Source organism: Podarcis filfolensis (genome assembly GCF_964270895.1).
Source record: "Podarcis filfolensis genome assembly, chromosome: 7".
Classification (NCBI taxonomy): Eukaryota; Metazoa; Chordata; class Lepidosauria; order Squamata; family Lacertidae; genus Podarcis; species Podarcis filfolensis.
In genome coordinates, this window is record NC_139603.1 from 29,222,988 (window position 1) to 29,242,431 (window position 19,444).

Genomic DNA, 19,444 nt, shown 5'->3' on the forward strand with positions numbered 1-19,444 from the left:
TTGTTAAAGGTTTGTTGTCTATCTGATCTTTCTTCTGAAAAAGCAATAACCGTTGTTGTTGTTGTTTACAAAAGTGACTCTCAGAGCAGAACTAGATGTTCAACATAGGGCCTCTGAAAATGGAAATCCCACAATAAATTATCTCCATAACTTCAGTTGCTTGCATTTGCCCAACTCTGCCAGTGATAGCAATTGATGTGAAGAGAAGAGAGGATATATGCAGTGCTTAAATGTTGTGGGAAAGGGGGAAAACTGGGTTTTCCATGCTTTTTAGCATCCTCACAGTGATCATTCATCACATGTTTGTTTTGCTAAGAGAGAGATGCTTCCTGGCATTGCTAAGCTTTGTGAGTGGAGGGGGTACCCAACTGCATGTTCTCAAATGTTCTCAAACTTGCCAACAATATTCTTTGTGCAAGAATAATATATTTTAACATCTTACACACATGTCATGATTCCGGCTGCACTTTTCCCATGTCAGAAATATACAGTTGTTCTTGTCCCAAGAATCCTGGTTTCTTCCGTGGTACTTTGTAAGGAACACAGCGCACTGACACAACAGTGACACAACACACATTCAGCAGAGCATCAGTCCCTTCACATTAAATCCCATCACATCACATCAACTGACATGACTGGCAGAACCTGACATCTCATGCCACAATGGGAAATATCAGCCTGTGCTGCGAGTTACAAAGGCATATTTTCATTCCAGGATGGAATGAAATTGAGAGAGGTTTACTGTCCACAACAGCTCATAATGGAAATATTTCAGCTCGGCAGATAGTCACAATCGGTGAGAGGGATGCATCCAATTTACTTACATTATATTTGATGTTTAATGATTCAAGGAGCTGTGTACTAAGGTAAAGTAGAGGTGCTGTGGCAGATCTGCGACTAAAAGTGACTCACGTAACAGCCTCCTCTTTCACATGGTAAAAGAGAAAGCATTATATGAGGCCTTCACAACCCAAGTTTCCCCACCTATGTCTTTCTTCATTGGTTTCAGAGAACTTACCATATATCAATACTTAACCATTTTCAAACAGAATGTGATGTGTGCTTGCTTTCTCATTCTGTGGAAGCATCAGCCTTACTACCATCAATTCCTTCCTTTTATTCTGGTTCTTTCAAATATACTGATATGATAAAGATGGGATCCAGCACTGAGGAAATTCTGGCGGCTCCCACACTGTGAGAAGTGATGTTACAGGGAACCAAACAGAGGGCCTTATCGGTGGTGGCGCCAGCCCTGTGGAACGCCCTCCCATCAGATGTTCAGGAGATGATATAGGATATAAGATTGTGATGCGATGTTTTTAATCCATAATGCAGTAATATTTTAAATTTACTTGCCCCACCACCTGTGACAGATCCATACTTCCAACAATTAGAAGAAACAATACTATACTTTTAATATAAAAAATGACAATCTTAACACTTCAAAGACTGATATATTTTTTGAAAAAGTCAATCAATGTGAAAAGTCAATTAGGACTTTGCAACCAAATACCAATTGAAAAAATTTGGGGTCTAAGTATTTGAACTGTGAGCTAGAATAATTCCCTGTGAGCATCACAGGGCTTTTTTTAAGTTAAAAAAAACTTTGGCTATCTTATAAGATTAAGTGAAGTACGTAGCACCTCCCTCCCAAAAAATTAAGAGAAATGTCTTCCACTCACATAATCTTTGGAAGGGTTTTGTTTCACCTCTACCTGCACTATGGATGGTTCAAAAAACCAATTTTAAAATCTTCGGTCCAGCTAACATTTGCAACGTTCTGCTTTAGCAGGTTGCTTTCAGCTGCTCCTTGTGATATCAAGGAAATCCGGTTGATTGTTAAAATGCAAATGCTATGACTGGAAAATGCTACCAGGGAAATAAGAAAAGCACATTCCAGTTGAACTTTATAAACAAGCTGGCTAAACCAACGTTAGACGGCCTTGTATCATGTACCAAAAAGTCGCCAACGGATATGATTGCATTAGTGCATATGAAAATAAGTTTTATTGTGATCATCCAACATTACAAGCATGCCTGGCAGCTTCTCATTCATAGTAGCTTTTGGTAATCCTTTAATTTATTTCTTACTTTATATGCTGGCACTGTCGTCCGTAGGAATGTTTTCCCTCTCTTCTCGATGCACATTTTTGTGACGATTGGTAATTTTAAAAGTTTTTGGCTGGCAGTCCTAGCTGGCCATTTCAGTGGCTCATCCCATGGACCTCAAGCCATCTGTTAAACCCAGTCCAGGATGCTCGGAATAACTATAGGAGAGCAGAGCAGAGCAGCTGGAGCGAGGCAAGTCAGCTGGAACTGCAGGAGCTGCTCTGGGTGTCGGGATAGTTGTATTTCAATCCAGGATGAGAAAATGATGCCTTCTTTCCAGACCCGGCCTTGCAAATTCAGTTAAGTCCCACTCCCTGGCCTCTCAACATGATCTTATCTAATGAATGTACTTAGCTGTACATTTATATAATAAATATAGGCACACAATACATTTATATGATAAATAAAGCCACACTATACAGTATTTGTATTTCTAACTTGCTTTGTCCATGTGTATCTTTGTATGGGTTGGGAATTTGCATCAGATTCTTGAAGCCCTTTTTTTAAAAAAGTTAACCAATCCACACTATTTGTCTTTTGGGTGGAAATCTGGATAACCCTTAATGGGGATCAGTGGAGAAATGCCAAGCATCAGTTTTTCCTTCCAATATTTCCAGACTTTTAGCAAAGAGTTGACAGGGTTTTTAAATATACTTTTTACATACATACATACATTTGTATTTTGCCTTTCCATATGCTCAAACCATGCTCAAAGCAGCTTACAACATGAAAAAATATATTTAATTACAAACTTCCCACACAACCCAAAATTCAGCTATCTTTCAGAACTACAATACAATTCTCCACTCAACTAATGCATATATTAAGGAGGAAATGTGGATAGAATTGAATATCTTAATATACTGATGAAAATAACATACAAAAAGTAACATATTAAGTGAACATTGCATGCAAAAAATGTGTTTATTAATGCTGGTTAATTGTCACGAGAACTTTTTTTATTTTTTAAATGCAAACCGGGAATGTGGAGAACTAAACTGTAGATTGAAAAGATGAGAAACTGAGATAAGTCAAGATTGACTCATTGCCAGGGCAGCACTGGGTTGGAAAGGCTGTCCCTACAGTTGTTGGGAAACAAGCACTCAATTAAGCAAGAAGCAGAGATGAAGGTTAAAATGTAACACTATTTTATTTGCAAAAGAGGGTGAGTGTTACTGAACTTGCAAGCTGTTTCACCATGAAACTGGTGAAATGAGATATGCGGCTCATGCACAGAGGGAAGGGATACATGGCTGCGAATGACATTCATCAATGATGAGGGAGCATGTCAGTTTCAACTGCCGTATCTTCTATTTCCAAGTGCCTCTCTTTGTTTATCCTTCAGATACAATCTATAAAGCAACTGCTCATCTCTTTGGTCCCGGGCAGCACATAGGAATACAGGAGTCAGTCCTGAAATTTAGTTTGTCATTTGCCTTCTCAAAAAGAGATGTGATTTATGTTTATGGTAAAATATTTGAAATGTCGTTTAAGAGGAAACAAATGGCACTCAGGTTGCAGTGAAAGAAAGTGGGGGGGGGGGAGGAGAATAAGAGAGGAAGTGCGGAACTTTTGAAAAACGCATCTTTGTCTTCTCACACTCAAAGTCACATATTTTTAATTCTAATTGTAAAAATTATCTGTCTCTCGGCATGTCTTGCCCAGTCTCTTTTCCTTCAAGGAGATTCATCAACTATGTTAATGATGACACCGGATTTTAATATATACATTAAACATTTAAGTTATAATACGTTAACATGACATAAGATGTGAATAATAACAATGTTTTATATATGAAGCAAAAACATATTTTATGTTGGGAATGGGCTAGAATACTTGGCAAGTGACTTATATCCATAACAATTTCATTTAAATATTGCTTTTGCATCCCATCTATCTTAGATGCAATTTTATAGTCCCTTTTAAAAAATTCATTTCGGCATGACCTCTTTGAGGCTGCAGCTTAGTGCCTCTAGCCTACATATTCAATTGCACTTGTACTTGTTCCTGTTCAATTACATTTCAAAGTGCAGGAGCCAGTAAGTGCCCAGACATGAACTGCATTTACTATTCTGGGACTCTTCACAAATTATAACTTGCATTCGGTTATGCACAGAAATGCAGGCAAAAAGCCGAAAGGGAACCCATCACTTCATTCAAAATATGGCCTGTCCGATTTGACTTAGAGCTTGCACAGTTTTGGAAATATACCTCTGCAAGCTGCAGCGTTCTGGAAATCTGTCTGGGTGAGTGAGTGTGGATTTTGAATAAATGTAGACTAGGATACAGCAAATGAATGCTTTCTCGAATGGCTGAGTCCCTGCATAGCTTAGGTATGCACCTCCGCCTCCTCTGCTCAATCTGTGCCTTGAAGCCAGCTCCGTTCTTTAAGATCTGCTCATAATGGCTTGGATCGAGTTTCTGTGGTCTCCCACTGGAGGAAGTGGAGGCAAGCAGAGGGAGCTGAGTTGGTTTTGAACAATCCCTTCTTCCTGCTGCAGCCCTCTGGAAATTTGTTCTGGGTGGTTGTGGCAGCTTCTGGAGCAGCCTGGGAGTGGTGGTACAAATGGACTGAAGGGGGAATGGACAAAAATGGCCTCCTTCATACCTTCAAGCAGAAGCTTCCACTGTATAAGAATAAGAATAAGAATAAGAATAAGAATAAGAATAAGAATAAGAATAAGAATAAGAATAAGAATAATTTATTATTTGTACCCCGCCCATCTGGCTGGGTTTCCCCAGCCACTCTGAGCGGCTTCCACAAAGACCAAAAAAGATGTCACACATTAAAAACTTCCCTGAACAGGGCTGCCTTAAGATGTCTTCTGAATGTCAGGTAGTTGTTTATCTCTTTGACATCTGATGGGAGGGCGTTCCGCAGGGCAGACGCCACTACTGAGAAGGCCCTCTGCCTGGTTCCCTGTAGCTTTGCTTCTCGCAATGAGGGAACCGCCAGAAGGCCCTCGGTGCTGGACCTCAGCATCTGGGCAGAACAATGGGGGTGGAGACGCTCCTTCAGGTATACTGGGCAGAGGCCGTTTAGGGCTTTAAAGGTCAACACCAACACTTTGAATTGTGCTCGGAAACGTACTGGGAGCCAATGTAGGGAGCCAACTGCAATGTATTGCAGTTCCCTGCACGAATGGGCAGAACTTTCTGTTAGTGGTAGGCCTATGTAGAACCCAACCCATGGTCTTGCTCCGTGTGAACCGTAAGTTAATTCTGAAGTCTAGTAGACACATATCTTTCTACCCATGATTTCCCTGACCCATAAGATTGGATCCTGTCTTTATAATAACTGCTTCACTGGCTTTTATGTTGTATCTCTGTCTTTAATGGCACTGCATGGTTTTAATGTTGTGGTTTTGCATACCACTCAATAGACTTTCCAAATACTAGGTGGCTTAGAAATGCCTTATAAAGAAACAAACCAATAAAACAGCTCATGGTCTTTTATGGTTTAAAATTTAGCTGAAACAGAAGCACTACTGGGAAAGAAGGTACTAGGCATTATATGGTAGACTGGGAAGTTTTCTGTACTCCCACTCAGCCAACATTGGTTTGGGATTGGCTCAATATATAAATGGTTGATTTCCTATTCACCGTGGTAGCATTAGGAACCTTAGGTCAAAAGATTGAATGTAGTCCTTCAGGTCTAATTATCTGGCCCTCAAGACTCTCCCTGGGTCAAACCACGCTCTTTGGTCCCACTCTTTGCCCTCCATAAGTCCTTCTGAGTGGCTGGAATGCATCTGTGAATTATGCATCTTGCTTGCTTAGATGAACGATGAAGAGATGTGTGTGTGTGTGTGTGTGTGTGTGTGTGTGTGTGTGTGTAAGCTGGCCCACCCATTAGGCAGGGAGAAGCAGCTGCCTCAGGTGCCAGAAGTGCAAGAGATGGTGCCCTGCCCACCCCACCACCTCTACCACCACCGGAACACCCTCCACTCTTGCTGAGTTTGATTGAGAGGGGGGCTTTCCCACACACAATGTTGCCACTCGTCTTCCCTGCCCCTAGGGCAGAGAAAACGAGCAGCAAGGCCTTGCAGAATGCCTCCTTCTTGCTGAGTTCACTGAGAGGGGCTGCATTCCAGCAGTGGCAAATGTGGTGGGGGCAGAGGGTGGTACATTTATGTTTCATCTCAGGTGGTGAAATGGGACAGGCCACCTCGGTGTATGACTACATTCTAGTCACTTTTGATCTTTGTGTGACTAGAATGTAGCCTACTATACAATGATAAGTGTCACATCCTTTGTCCTGCCCACGTTGGCCTCTGGACCTACTCACTACTAACAAATATCTCCCAGAAGGTTCCCCGCAAGAGAATTCCATAGGCTGGAAAATTTCTCAGTCTCCAATCTAAGTGGTAGACATGGGTACAGCATGTTAAAACAGCAATCAGGTAAGGCACAAGGCTAAGACCCATTCTGCAAAAAAACTGAGACCAAACTTGCCGACCATTTGTTATTTGAAAGGTATTTTTTTTAGATGTGAAACATATGCTAGGTAGATTAAATTTCATACCTGCCTTAAAAAGTTTTTATTCATTCAGTACAAAACCTTTTTGTTGTTGTTGCTGCTGCTGCTGCTGTGAATAGCTCTTCATACTCTGTTCTAGAGCAGGCTTGGGCAGAAGATGAACAAATAATAGATTACTTGTGTGTGTGACCAGGGGAACCAAAGACCTTTTCATCCTGAGAAGGACGAGAAGGAGGTAGGTTTTGACAGGTTGTTTAGATCTTGCAGTTGGAGCAGGCAGCATAACCAATTCTGAGTCTTGTGGGCCTTCAAAGAAATCTAAAATAGTGGTGCCAATATCAAAGATTGAGTTGTCAGCTTGAATATCATTCATTATCATTTCTGTTTATATCAAACGCCTTTGGCTAAAGACAGATGTTAGTTGAAAGTAGAATGTGAGGTGCATTGTTGTCCATAGTGAATACACCCATCACTCTTGATCTCTTTTATTTATGCTTTGTGAAGTACACAAGATGGGGGGAGGGGGAGAATAGGCATCCTATATATTAAATATGAAGATGTTGCCCATACTCTTGGTCCGTGGTCTCAGGCAGAGATCTCTTCCAGCCTTGTTGCCTTGGTTTCTTTAGCAGAAATGCTGCAGAATCTGGGATGTACTTTCTGCCAAGGTGCCATGGGGCACCTCCAATATACAGCCACATAGTTAGAGGGCTCTTTGCCCTGCATTCTACCAGTGCAATGCTATTAATCATTAAAACACATCTTCCTGATATCATAGCACATGCAATTCCTCATAAAATAAAGAACATTAAAGGGTAATGTTAGTTAATCTGAGCGTGAACAGTGAGATTTTCAGAGATTTTTGCCTATTTTGGCTGGCATTCATTGTTTAAAATGCAATGTTTGGAGGAAGTGTCCCATAATGCAAGGAAAATAGCACACCAGGAAGACAATGGAGATCAGAAGAAGGTTGGCGTCCTCTCAAGACTTCAGGCAAATTCATGGAGCCAAAGGAAGTCTCCAGAACGAAGATGCTGGAGGCAGTTAGCTGAATCCTTCATTAAATGGATGAATGGGGGGGGGGGGGAATCTTCCTAGGATGGTTTCAGGAAAGCAGTTTTCAGGTTGAAGTTCAAAAAAAAAACCCCACACAAACAGAAACCTATTTCTCTGTGAGAACACAGAGTGTAAAGAGCAATTTATTTCACTTTAGACAAGGAGGGTTCAATAACAATAACAACAACAACAACAGCAATTTATTTGTACCCTGTCCATTTGGCTGGGTTTCCCCAGCCACTCTGGGTGGCTTCCAACAAAGATTAAAAATACATTAAAATGTCACACATTAAAAACTTCCCTAAACAGGGCTGCCTTCTGATGTCTTCTAAATGTCATGTAGTTGTTTATCTATTTGACATCTGATGGGAGGGCGTTCCATAGGGCGGGTGCCGCTACTGAGAAGGCCCTCTGCCTGGTTCCCTGTAGCTTTGCTACTCGCAGGGAGGGAACCGCCAGAAGGCCCTCGGCACTGGACCTCGGCAGAACGATGGGAGTGGAGATGCTCCTTCAGGTATACTGGGCTGAGACACTGCTGTCAAACTGCGGTCAGTTAGGTTGGGAAGCACATGGGATTGTGCCTTCTCGGTGGTGGCACTGTGGTTGCAGAATTCCTTTGTTATGGAACCATGAAAGGTTGAGTTCAGCACAGGCCTAGAAGACTCAATTGTTACAGTCCGCCTTTTCTTGATACACTGTGCTACTGATTTCTGACTCTTAGGTATGCGTAAACCATATGTTTAAAGGGCATCACTTCCCTAAAATAATCATGGAAACTGTAGTTTACTCCTCACAGTGCTATGCATCATCCAAAATAGCAAAAGGGTGGGGCACAGATTGACATAAAATTTGCATGTCCTAATCTTGATTTTATATATGCAAATTTAGAAATAATTACTATAATTTAAATAGAAATACCATACACCTCACCATAGCAGGGGAGACAGTGATGCAAGGATCTGTGTGCTTGCTCAGTCTGGAGTCCAGGAGCTGTCAAAGGGCAGCTTCAAGGTCCCTTCTGTTCTCCCTTCTTTATCTTTAGATAGGACTTGGACAGAGGATGGTCATTGGACACCCCTTGAAACTGAGAATCACCTTCTATAATGTAAGCCCTATGGCCAACATGCATGTAGGCTGGAATAGCACAGGGCAGGAAGAATTTCATCCCCCTGTAGGAAAAAGAAGGAAACATGTAGACAAGGGAATGATTCTCCCTTGCCTCCAGCTGTGCATTCTTCTGGTAGTTCTCTCAACCCTTCCCCAAGCCAGAGGAAGGAGACGGGAAGCCTCATTGTGCAAGCAGAAGTCATTGCACATGCTTCAATTGATAAGACTGCTTAGGTGAATACAGAAAATTTCAGTAGCTGAAGATTGACAAAACTTTCTTATTTCGTTTTAATATCTGCAGTAATATTTTTAGCCCAATAGCCATGCAAACAAAAGCAAATTACAAAGAAATCAAACTGTTCCATATGAAGTGCTTTCTTCTTCTTCTTCTTATTATTATTAGTAGTAGTAGTTGCAGTACCATATTGAATGGTATTCAGCTGGGGTTTACTCAGAACAGACCCACTGAAATTAACAAATACGACTAAGGGCTCGCCCACACTTGTCTCTTGCCTAGAAAACATGGGTCCAAGTGTTTTCCCCCTTGTCCTGCTCCTTTCCTAGGGAAAACCCACTCTTTAGCACTAAATCAAAGCACTAAATCAAAGAAAAAAACCTGAACTGCTGTTTGCTCTGATGGAGTGCTAAAGAGCAGTTTTCCCCAGGGGAAAGCAGCGGGCCAAGAGGAAGTGTTCATGAGCCCTAAGTTAGGTTACTTAATTTCAGTGGGCTTGGTTTACTCTGAGTCAAACTTAGTTGAATGCCCCGCTTTGACTCTTGAATGAGACAATGACTTTAGAAACCATGGGGACTGAAATTCCCCCCCCCCCCACGCGCTTCACCTCCTCTCTTTTGGTGAATAATTTATGCGTCGGAATGGCTTCATCGCCGACTGTTCTCCTAGCCATTAAACTGAAATAGAACTTACAGAAAATGGGGCTCCAGAAGAGAAGGTCAGCCTATGGAAATACTGCTATTGCTTTTGCGCCATTATTAACACCTCCTGACACGCGGTTCTCAGAGAGGGGAAAAGCTAATCTGTAGACTAAAATGATATGGTGATCTAAGGATCGTTTCCAATGTGTGCGCAGGAGGTGAATATCATTACAAGAAAGTGGAAGTAAGAAAAGCGCATGGAAATGGGGAGAGAGTGTGACGGAAATAAGATCTTTATTTTATTTTTTATTTTTATAAGATATTTATTAAGATTTTTTGAAGTATTACAATAAAATGAAAAAAAATAAAAAAATTCAAAATAAAAATAATTAAAAACACACAAATTTTCCATTGCTTATTTTCCTTTAGCTTGTTTCCCAGACCTCCTCATACCTCCCTTTTTTGTATTCCACCTCAAATTGTTGGTTCAGCAAATCCTTGCCATTATGTTTTTACCTATTTATAACCCTTTTTTCATATTCTCTTAAAGCATTACAGCTGGAAACCACTTAATTTCTATCCAACATCATTCTAACATTCGTTAATTTTACAATATTTCTGTAGATAATCTTTAAATTTCTTCCAATCTTCTTCCACCGACTCTTCTCCCTGGTCTCGGATTGTGCCAGTCATTTCTGCCAATCCCATATAGTCCATCACCTTCATCTGCCATTCTTCCAAAGTGGGTAAATCTTGTGTCTGGAAATAAGATCTTTAAGTCGACACGGGAACAAACTCTTCGCAGGCTGCTTGGGAGACCCACTGCCTGGAATCTACAGGGTGGCCTCGCAGTTCCAGTGTCCCAGGCAGTGTGCCGATCTATCAGCATTAGAAATCATCTTGGCGTCTGAAGAACAGCCAATCAGATTTGTCTTTCATTTTTTTAAATAAAAGAATGCGCTTGGGTTAAGTGTTAAAGTGAAAAAGTGTTTTCGTCCGAAGATATGTGTGCTGCAACATGTACAGTGTGTTAGCCATTATTGTCTATTTGAAGCACATTTATCTCTCAGAACATTTTATCACTTCACCCCTATGGTTTTCGGGCTGAATTGTTTCCGTGCTCGGCGGAGATGTTTTGAAGCAAGCAAATGAAATTAATCCCACTCTCGTGATTTCTAAGTTCATATGTCAAGATTTTCATTCCCCCAAGGTGAGTCAAGTTACTTTTTTCCCAAAATTGATGGCTAACAACCTGAAAATAAAAGATGGCGGCAAATGGTTGACATGTCCACAAACAGCAGTTTGAATTTGCCAGGCTCATTATTATTTATTGTTACATTTTTATTCTCCAAAGACTGTAGAGCAGTGTGCATGTAGATGTCCCATTTTATCCCCAAAACAATAGTTTCAGGTGGCTGAGAACGACAGTGAAATCTGTGCCTAGAAGCACCTGAGAGATTTGAGACGTCCAAGTATGCAGGTGCAGGATTGCAACCTTACATGTATCTGTTTACTTAGATGCATGTCTCACTGAGTTCAGTGGGGCTTATTCTCAGGTAAATTTGTATAGGACTGTACCTTTCTGTACAATCTTACCCTTTCTACTTAGACATACAGTAAGTTCAGCAAGGTTTAGTCCAAGATAAATTTATATACTTGCAGCCTTAGTGAGTCATCCAAAGTCATTGATCTGAGTAGCAAGTTTCATGGTTCAGCATAGATTTGAACTGAGACACATAACTATCTTATGCTGACTCACCAAAAAAATAACATATCAGTTTTGTTCAATATACACAATTCAAATATACCAATTAGCCCTTAACTCATGATGTCATAATAATGCCTAACATTTGTGTCAGGAATGGGGAACCTATGGACTTCTAGAAGTTGTTGGGCTTCCATCAGCCCCAGCCAACATGGCCAAAGATTAGGGATGATGGGAGGCGTATTATGAGAATACCTGGAGGGCCACAGGTTTCCCATCTCTGCTCTCTGTTATCTATATGCTCATTAAAGAAAACAAAACTTTGGGTTCGAGGAGCTACCATATTTCCTACTTTTTCTTAATAAGGAAATAGGAAATATATGGAAAGGGAGGAGGGATCTCCAGAGCAGTGTTTGCATTAAGGCAGTGCTGCAGATACATTCACACTAGTTGCTAGTTCTCAGAAAATGTGTAGCCGACCTACTCACATATAGATGTATTCAGGATCTGTACAGTGGTACCTCGGGTTACAGACGCTTCAGGTTACAGACACTTCAGGTTACAGACTCCACTAACCTAGAAATAGTACCTCAAGTTAAGAATTTTGCTTCAGGATGAGAACAGAAATCGTGGCAGCGGCAGTGGGAGGCCCCATTAGCTAAAGTGGTACCTCAGGTTAAGAACGGTTTCGGGTTAAGAATGGACCTCCAGAACGAATTAAGTTCTCAACCCGAGGTACCACTGTAGTTTTGTTCATTCGTTTTTGCTTGGTCTTCAGGTACATGAACCATTCATCACAAAGCAGTTTTCTACTTCGCAGCCATAAAGTGGGGGGACGGGGAACGGACTGATTTCAGGAGCTGCTGGGGTTTGAAGAATCTTCATATCTGTCTGTAGGGGCTCCACTTGTTGAAGGGTGAAATTGACACGTTGCTACCAGGTGGTGAGATGAAGAGTGAAACTGACGCATTGTTATGGAAATAACCAGTCACAAATTGTGTGGCTGTCACACACTGGGCTGTACCCAGTGCTAGCCCTACTCAAAGTAGACCCACTGATGTTAATGGCTATGGCTAACTTAGGTTCATTTATGTCAGTGAGTGTCTTCTGAGAAGAAGTAGCACTGAATATATTTCACTGTCTCTGAACGAAGGCTGCAATCCTACACCTACTTACATGGTAGTAAAACCCACTGAACCCAATTCTGGACAGACTTCTATATGGATTGCACTAACTTTCTTTTCTGGCATTGGTTTTAAATGAAACCTGTGCTTCTGAAGATCCTCCTGCATAATAATAATGATTACAATTTTCTGAATGCTGTTCCTTATGTAGCCACAATGACACCACCCACACAGAAGAGGAACATGGGGAGTTGGAGGGGGCAGGGTTTACAAGGGGGGGGGGGGGCTTTAGAAAAAACCCTAAGCTGGATTGCTCAAAAACAACAACAACCAAACAAACAAAAAACAACACGCATACCTAGGAGGGCACAAAATATTGTTGGTCCCACTAGTAAAGAGTATATTTGTTAAAGCAACTACCTTAAGTCATAACAGCAAGGAATAAAAGGATTATGAGATAACCTGACAGCTTTCTAGTTCTGATTTAGACGTCAAATAAAACTTCTGAGCCAAGATAAATGAGATGCACTTAAAGGCAAAAGGTATGAGCCAGTGAAATACCACTTCAATAAAATATTCCTGCATCATTGGCTAACATGTTGGTCTCTGCTGTGTTTTTCGTGTATTGCAGGGCTGAAGAACCTTACTCAGCTTGAGGGCCATATTTCCAAGAGCCACATGCCAGTGGTGGGTGGGGCTATTCTACCACTGTAGATTAGGCTTGATTCTACACACATTCATATGTCCCTCTCTAAGCTCCATCTAGGCAACTAGGGTCTCAGCTATACAGCTGCAAATAAAAAGTTCTAAGTGTGTTGTAAAGGGCAATATACAAATGTGACACTAGATGGCGACAGTGAGCTATGACAAATTCAGTGTATTTTTCAAAACTTTTTTAAAAAAACATTTTCACATCATTTTTTTAATGTGTGTGTAGGACAAATGGTCCGTGTTAAAGGATACACTTCAGCCAGGCAAAAGCACTCAAGGTAGGATCTGTGAGGGGTGTTTTTATGAAAGCCTGGAATGTGCTCTTGAACTCTGATAATTCATCTTGCTTGCTTGGAAATAACTTTTTTGATTTTTTTTTCTTTTTAAGTGAGGTGCCAGCAATCATATATTGATGAAATCGCAGAACAGAAAATGGTGGCCATGGATAGCAAAAAAAAAGCTGCCCCCAGCCCAAAGGACCTGGCTTCACCCTATCTGAATGTTTCCCTCCAAAATTATGATTCCTTCCTTCCTTCTTTCCTTCTTCCTGATAACAATGGTGTCTACTATTATTATTAATAATAGTTGTTATTATTATTATTAATAATAATAGTAGTAGTGGTAGTAGTAGTAACTATTATTAATAACAGTAGTAATAATAATGAGGGAGTGGCTGTTATAGCTTCTCTGAGCCTGTGCTTTCAGCGGGTTCAGCATGGACTGGTTCCCCATCCCAGCATAATCAAGGTTCTCTTATTCTGCATTAAGATACTTGCACGGAAAATAAATGGGTCATACACTTCACCCATATGCACAACTTTGCCTGAATATAAATGGAAGGATCTGATCTGACTGTCCATGCCAATTTGTTCCCTTCCTCCATTCACCTAAATGAGAAACCTGGTGTTCCTGGTGGATACATTAGAGGTCTTGCTTGTAGAGCTGATTTCATGACCTGTGGTGCATGCTTTTTTGATGAATTAATGTTTTACTCATAATTAGGAATTTTCTCTGGGAAACTAATTGTGCACTGGTACTTCTGAATCAATTTATCATTTTTTTTCCCCTCCAAAAAAGGGTAAGATGAATGACTTATAAATGAATGATTTAGTAATGCTCATAAGGGACTAAAAACCTGTAGGTCCCCTTGATTTTGAGGTATCCCAAGGACAGTATTTTTAACCTCTCTGATCACTGTTGACTTTATTGAGCTCCATTTCTAAGATACAGCATAATCAAGGTTCGGTTTTGATAATGAGTTTCATTTAATGGGTCTACAGGAAAGCTAAATGACAGCAAACACACACACACACAAGAGAGAGAGGGGGGGGGATCTTTTGGAGCCTTTATCCAGTTACTGTAAATCATGCCATTCAGGCAAGCTGGGGTGATGTTAACTGCCAAATTTCATTTAAGATGTACCTTTATTTGCTCTGACAAGCCACTCAAAATCCTTCCAGATTTCCATAAATGAACTCCAGAAAAACATTAAATTAGAACCGTTTGTGGCAGGTCCTCATTACATCCTGAAGAGTATACAAATTAAACTATTTTTATTAGGGAATTGGAAAGAAGGAAATGTTAATAAAAGCAATGGTTTAAAGGCACTGAAATATTTACTTTTTATTTGAGAGAACCCATTAGTGATTTTGGGTCCCATGCCACATTTTTAATCCATTCCCTGAACCTATCATCCAATAGAAAAAGAAAGGTTCATATTAAAGCAACATTCATGCCCCACCCTCCATTCAGATAGCACTTGATTCCATTTCTTGATGTTTCCACACCTGACAATTTCTGATAAAAGCCACTTCTGGAAATTTAGCAGAATCTTGTAGAAGTTTAGTGCTTCTTTCTGTGTTAATTGCTTCCAGGGGGAAAAGAAAAAATCTCCTTGCCACTCTGTTGACTCAGAAAATCATGGGACTTTTTGCACAGGAAGGTTTCTGCTGTTTTCATGGATCCTGCCATATATGACAAAAATTGGGGTGGTATTCCAGCACACAGTTCTTCCCTGCCGTTTTCATGGGCGGGGGATCAGAAACACATTTGCGCAGAAAGGGTGGTGGTGTGCCTGATGACAGCCGCTGTTGTGTCACACCACACCCACTGAGGTGACTGAGGGGACCGTGAGATGGCAGCCTGCGGTTCAAGAAGCCACAATAGAAACCAGGACAGAAGTGCTAGCATCGTAAGCAGGAGAACTAACACAATAATCCCCACATCTGAATGCACACTCCCCTTCAGTGTCGGAGGAAGCCTCTTGGGCACCTGGGATGGTGCGCCCAGGGGCAGGGCTGCCCATCCATGGGAATGGCCCATTCCTATGGACACCCCATGCCCCATCCCACCCACTGTCTGCCCGCTGCCTCCCCCCCAGCTATAAGGCAGCTGAGGCCCCGCAGTGTGCCCCGTCCCTATGGGCGCTGCGTGTCCCTTCCCTATGGGTGTCCCTATTAGTGTGGTGGCAATACACACCCCGGGATGAAGAAGAAGATGAAGAAGAAGAGGAGGAGGAGGAGGAGGAGGAGTTTGGATTTGATATCTCGCTTTATCACTACCTGAAGGAGTCTCAAAGCAGCTAACATTCTCCTTTCCCTTCCTCCCCAACAACAAACACTCTGTGAGGTGAGTGGGGCTGAGAGACTTCAGAGAAGTGTGACTAGCCCAAGGTCACCCAGCAGCTGCATGTGGAGGAGCGGAGACGCAAACCCGGTTCCCCAGATTACGAGTCTACTGCTCTTAACCACTACACCACACTGGACCGCCCCAACCGCACCTCACTTTCTCCGCCACTAACACCCCTCTCTCTGTTTGCATCTGCATTGCATGGACCTCCCTGCCACCTCACCCTTCCCTGCCCTCTCTTCTGGTCAACAGCAGCAACCCACCTGCTGAGAAGCCAGCGTAGCATCCACCCCACCTGTTGAAGTCACTTCTGGTGAGGACCAGCTCTTCCTCAAAGAGGTAATGTAGGTCAGTGAAGGTCCACTCACTCCACCGCCGCCCAATAGATACACCCAAAGAGCCTCTGAGCAGAGGGGCAAAACTGTGCCTACAGAACAGGAGATTCCAGTTTCAGAGCTGTTGGCTTTAGGAAACAAGTGTACAGTGGTACCTTGGGTTACATACGCTTCAGGTTACATACGCTTCAGGTTACAGACTCCGCTAACCCAGAAATAGTGCTTCAGGTTAAGAACTTTGCTTCAGGATGAGAACAGAAATCGTGCTCCAGCAGAAGCAGGAGGCCCCATTAGCTAAAGTGGTGCTTCAGGTTAAGAACAGGTTAAGTACGTTTCCGAGCACAATTCAAAGTGTTGGTGCTGACCTTTAAAGCCCTAAACGGCCTCGGTCCAGTATATCTGAAGGAGCGTCTCCTCCCCCATCCTTCTGCCCGGACACTGAGGTCCAGCTCCGAGGGCCTTCTGGCGGTTCCCTCACTGCGAGAGGCCAAGTTACAGGGAACCAGGCAGAGGACCTTCTCGGTAGTGGCGCCCACCCTGTGGAACGCCCTCCCATCAGATGTCAAAGCGATAAACAACTACCTGACATTCAGAAGACATCAGGGAAGTTTTTAATATGTGACATTTTAGTGTATTTTTCATCTTTGTTGGAAGCCGCCCAGAATGGCTGGGGAAACCCAGCCAGATGGGCGGGGTACAAATAATAAATTATTATTATTATTATTATTATTATTATTATTATTATTATTAACAGTTTCAGGTTAAGAACGGACCTCTGGAATGAATTAAGTACTTAACCCGAGGTACCACTGTACTGACTGCATTACAACCACACCCATCTAAACAGGTTTGGACCTTGACATCTGGCATGATAACTGATGCTTACAATCTTGAATTTGGATTACGTGTGCAAAAAAATACAATGGGCAGGATGCACACCAAGAACTCCAACAGTGGAATCCCTGTTCAAGGACTTCCGCTTGAGCAACAGGGCTTTCCCCCCATCCTCTCTATGATTTCCTTACGAAAGTCAATGGACAGAGACCTCCATTGTATCTCCAAATTTCCATGGCAGGGTCAGAAGGCTAACTCTCACCAATGACCCTCAGGGCATTAGAGTGTTTACTGTAGGTGACTATTCCCCTATCCCAGTCTTTCCTGGCTATTTTGCCATGATCTCTTTCCCTATGCAGGTCAATGGTGTGATCTCTTTCAGGGGACAAGATTTGACACCCCCTAACTTTGAGTAAGTACTTGTATAAATATAGGTTTGATGGTGATGGTTTTGCGCCCCTTTGGCTCAATGCCCTGTGCAGAAGAACCACTGCACTGATCTAAACTGGTGCTGTCTCTTTTTCTAAAGGAGTATAGGCAGTATTCCCAGAAACCCATGAGGGGATAATCCCACCTGCCAATGACCCTTAGGGTAACAGAATCATTGCTTGGAGGGTGACATTTCTTCCAGCCCACTCCTTTTCCCCACCCCATGATTTCTATTGTACATCCCCTAAAATGGTAGAGTCTGGCCTCGCAGGAGAACCATTGCAGCTATCAAATTGTGGCAGAAAACGAAAAAGATACAGATTTTTCCTTTGTTTAAAATGGATCAAAATGTAAAGGTGCCCTGCATGGAAACCCCTGAATGTTCCTTCTTCATAGCGAACTCTGGGAAATGTAATTATGGGAGAATACAGTCCTCCTTAACAACTCAACCAAAAGACGTTCCCAGAATATTTGGGGGGAGGAGCCAATACTGTTTAAAGTGGTACATAGCACTTTAATTGTATGGTGTGACCTCAGAATAAGGCGTATTCTGATTTGGGATGAGACTCAATCTGACTCAGAATATGTTCATTTGATTTTTGCATTGATTGTTCTGGGCCAGGGGTCGCCAAACTGGTGCCCTCCAGATGTTTTGGACTATCATGCACATCCGCCCAAGCTAGTAGAGCTGTGCTGATTGGGGATGACGGACTTTGTGGTCCAAAACATCTGGCAAGGGGCAACAGGTTGGCAAAGGATGTTCTGAACTGTGTCCATCTCGACACTACCAACTGCAGTGAGTTCCCTGAATGAATCTCAGTTTGCTCATGTTTCACAGTTTTCACGTTTCACAGCTTTCTTACACGTGTAGCATGTGAACAACAATAGGTTCTCCAGATTAAAAAAATACACCAATCCCTTTGCACTGGAGCTCCCAGTTAGTCTTACCCAAGATTCACTGAGTTCATAAACCTGGGAACCATGTTCGTGTTGAGGCATGTAATGAAGAGATATAAGACAAAATGATACTTCAAACAGAGCAAGATGAATCCAATGGCAACTCTGAGTGTTCCGTGTGGCTTTAAATATGGAAATCTCTAGTCAGACCTTACTGTATTGGCATTCTCAGAATGTGGTTGATGCATATTCGTGTTGGCGTGTTGATATCCATTTGGACCAGGCCTTTGCAGAAGTCAGTTGTGCTACCCACACAGACAGGGCTTTAGGATTTCTCAGGCTGAGCACTTCTGTGCAAAATTGGGAATGCCCATATGGAGGTCACGTTGCATAAATATGGCTCTTTTATGTCAGGCGAAGGCCCAGGGCAATTACAGATTGCTCAAAAAATTGCATTTATGGCATACAACATTACTCAATTCTCATGTGACTTGGTTTGAAGAGGGAAAATGAAAAGTGGTATTTATCAGCTTGATAATAAATTTCTCCTTCTCTCTCTTCCTCCCTTTATTCCTTTGTAAGCCCGGTGGATATTCTGGGGTGAGCAGAATGCACAAAAAAGATGGTATTTTCTTTAAATGGCTTGGTTAATGGTTTCCTACCCTCTTAGACGGCCATGTGCTCTGATTGCTCTCAGTTTGGGCTGCGTTCCTCTTCTCCTTGTTCTGCAAACCAGACTGGTTACATTAAATGCTTATGTTAATGTTCCATCAATTAGCTTTTTCTTTCTTTACATTTTGTTTTTCATTGTTTTGCTTTGGCTTTGTTTTTACTCCCTGTATAATTAAAATGTTTAACGTTGTTCCTTCCTGTGGTCAGGACACATTCACTTAAAGCTATTTTATTCTAAATCAAGACAGAGGGCAAATGGAAGCAATTAGAATTAAGGGCTAGTTTATCCTCCCGCCCCCCCTCCTTCCACCCCATAATGCGGTGATGTCTCTTCTGTAAATTACACTATCATTGCTGCTTCATCCTCCAGATCCCCTTATATGAGATTATATATATATATATATATATATATATATATATATATATTCACAAGAACGCTAGCCAATGCAACATCATCTGCAATGGGGGTGAGGGGCCCGTA

The 19,444-nt window shown here is 42.0% G+C and overlaps 1 long non-coding RNA gene across 1 annotated transcript in view; it reads left to right on the top strand.

Annotated features, from left to right (window-relative positions):
• The first annotated feature begins 4,034 nt into the window (after positions 1–4,034).
• LOC310767279 overlaps positions 4,035–19,444 on the top strand; it is a 39,446-nt gene continuing 24,036 nt past the window's right edge. The window contains exons 1-2 of the long non-coding RNA XR_014550834.1: positions 4,035–4,355; positions 6,709–6,838. This is a non-coding gene — a long non-coding RNA (uncharacterized lncRNA). The remainder of the gene's footprint in view (positions 4,356–6,708; positions 6,839–19,444) is intronic.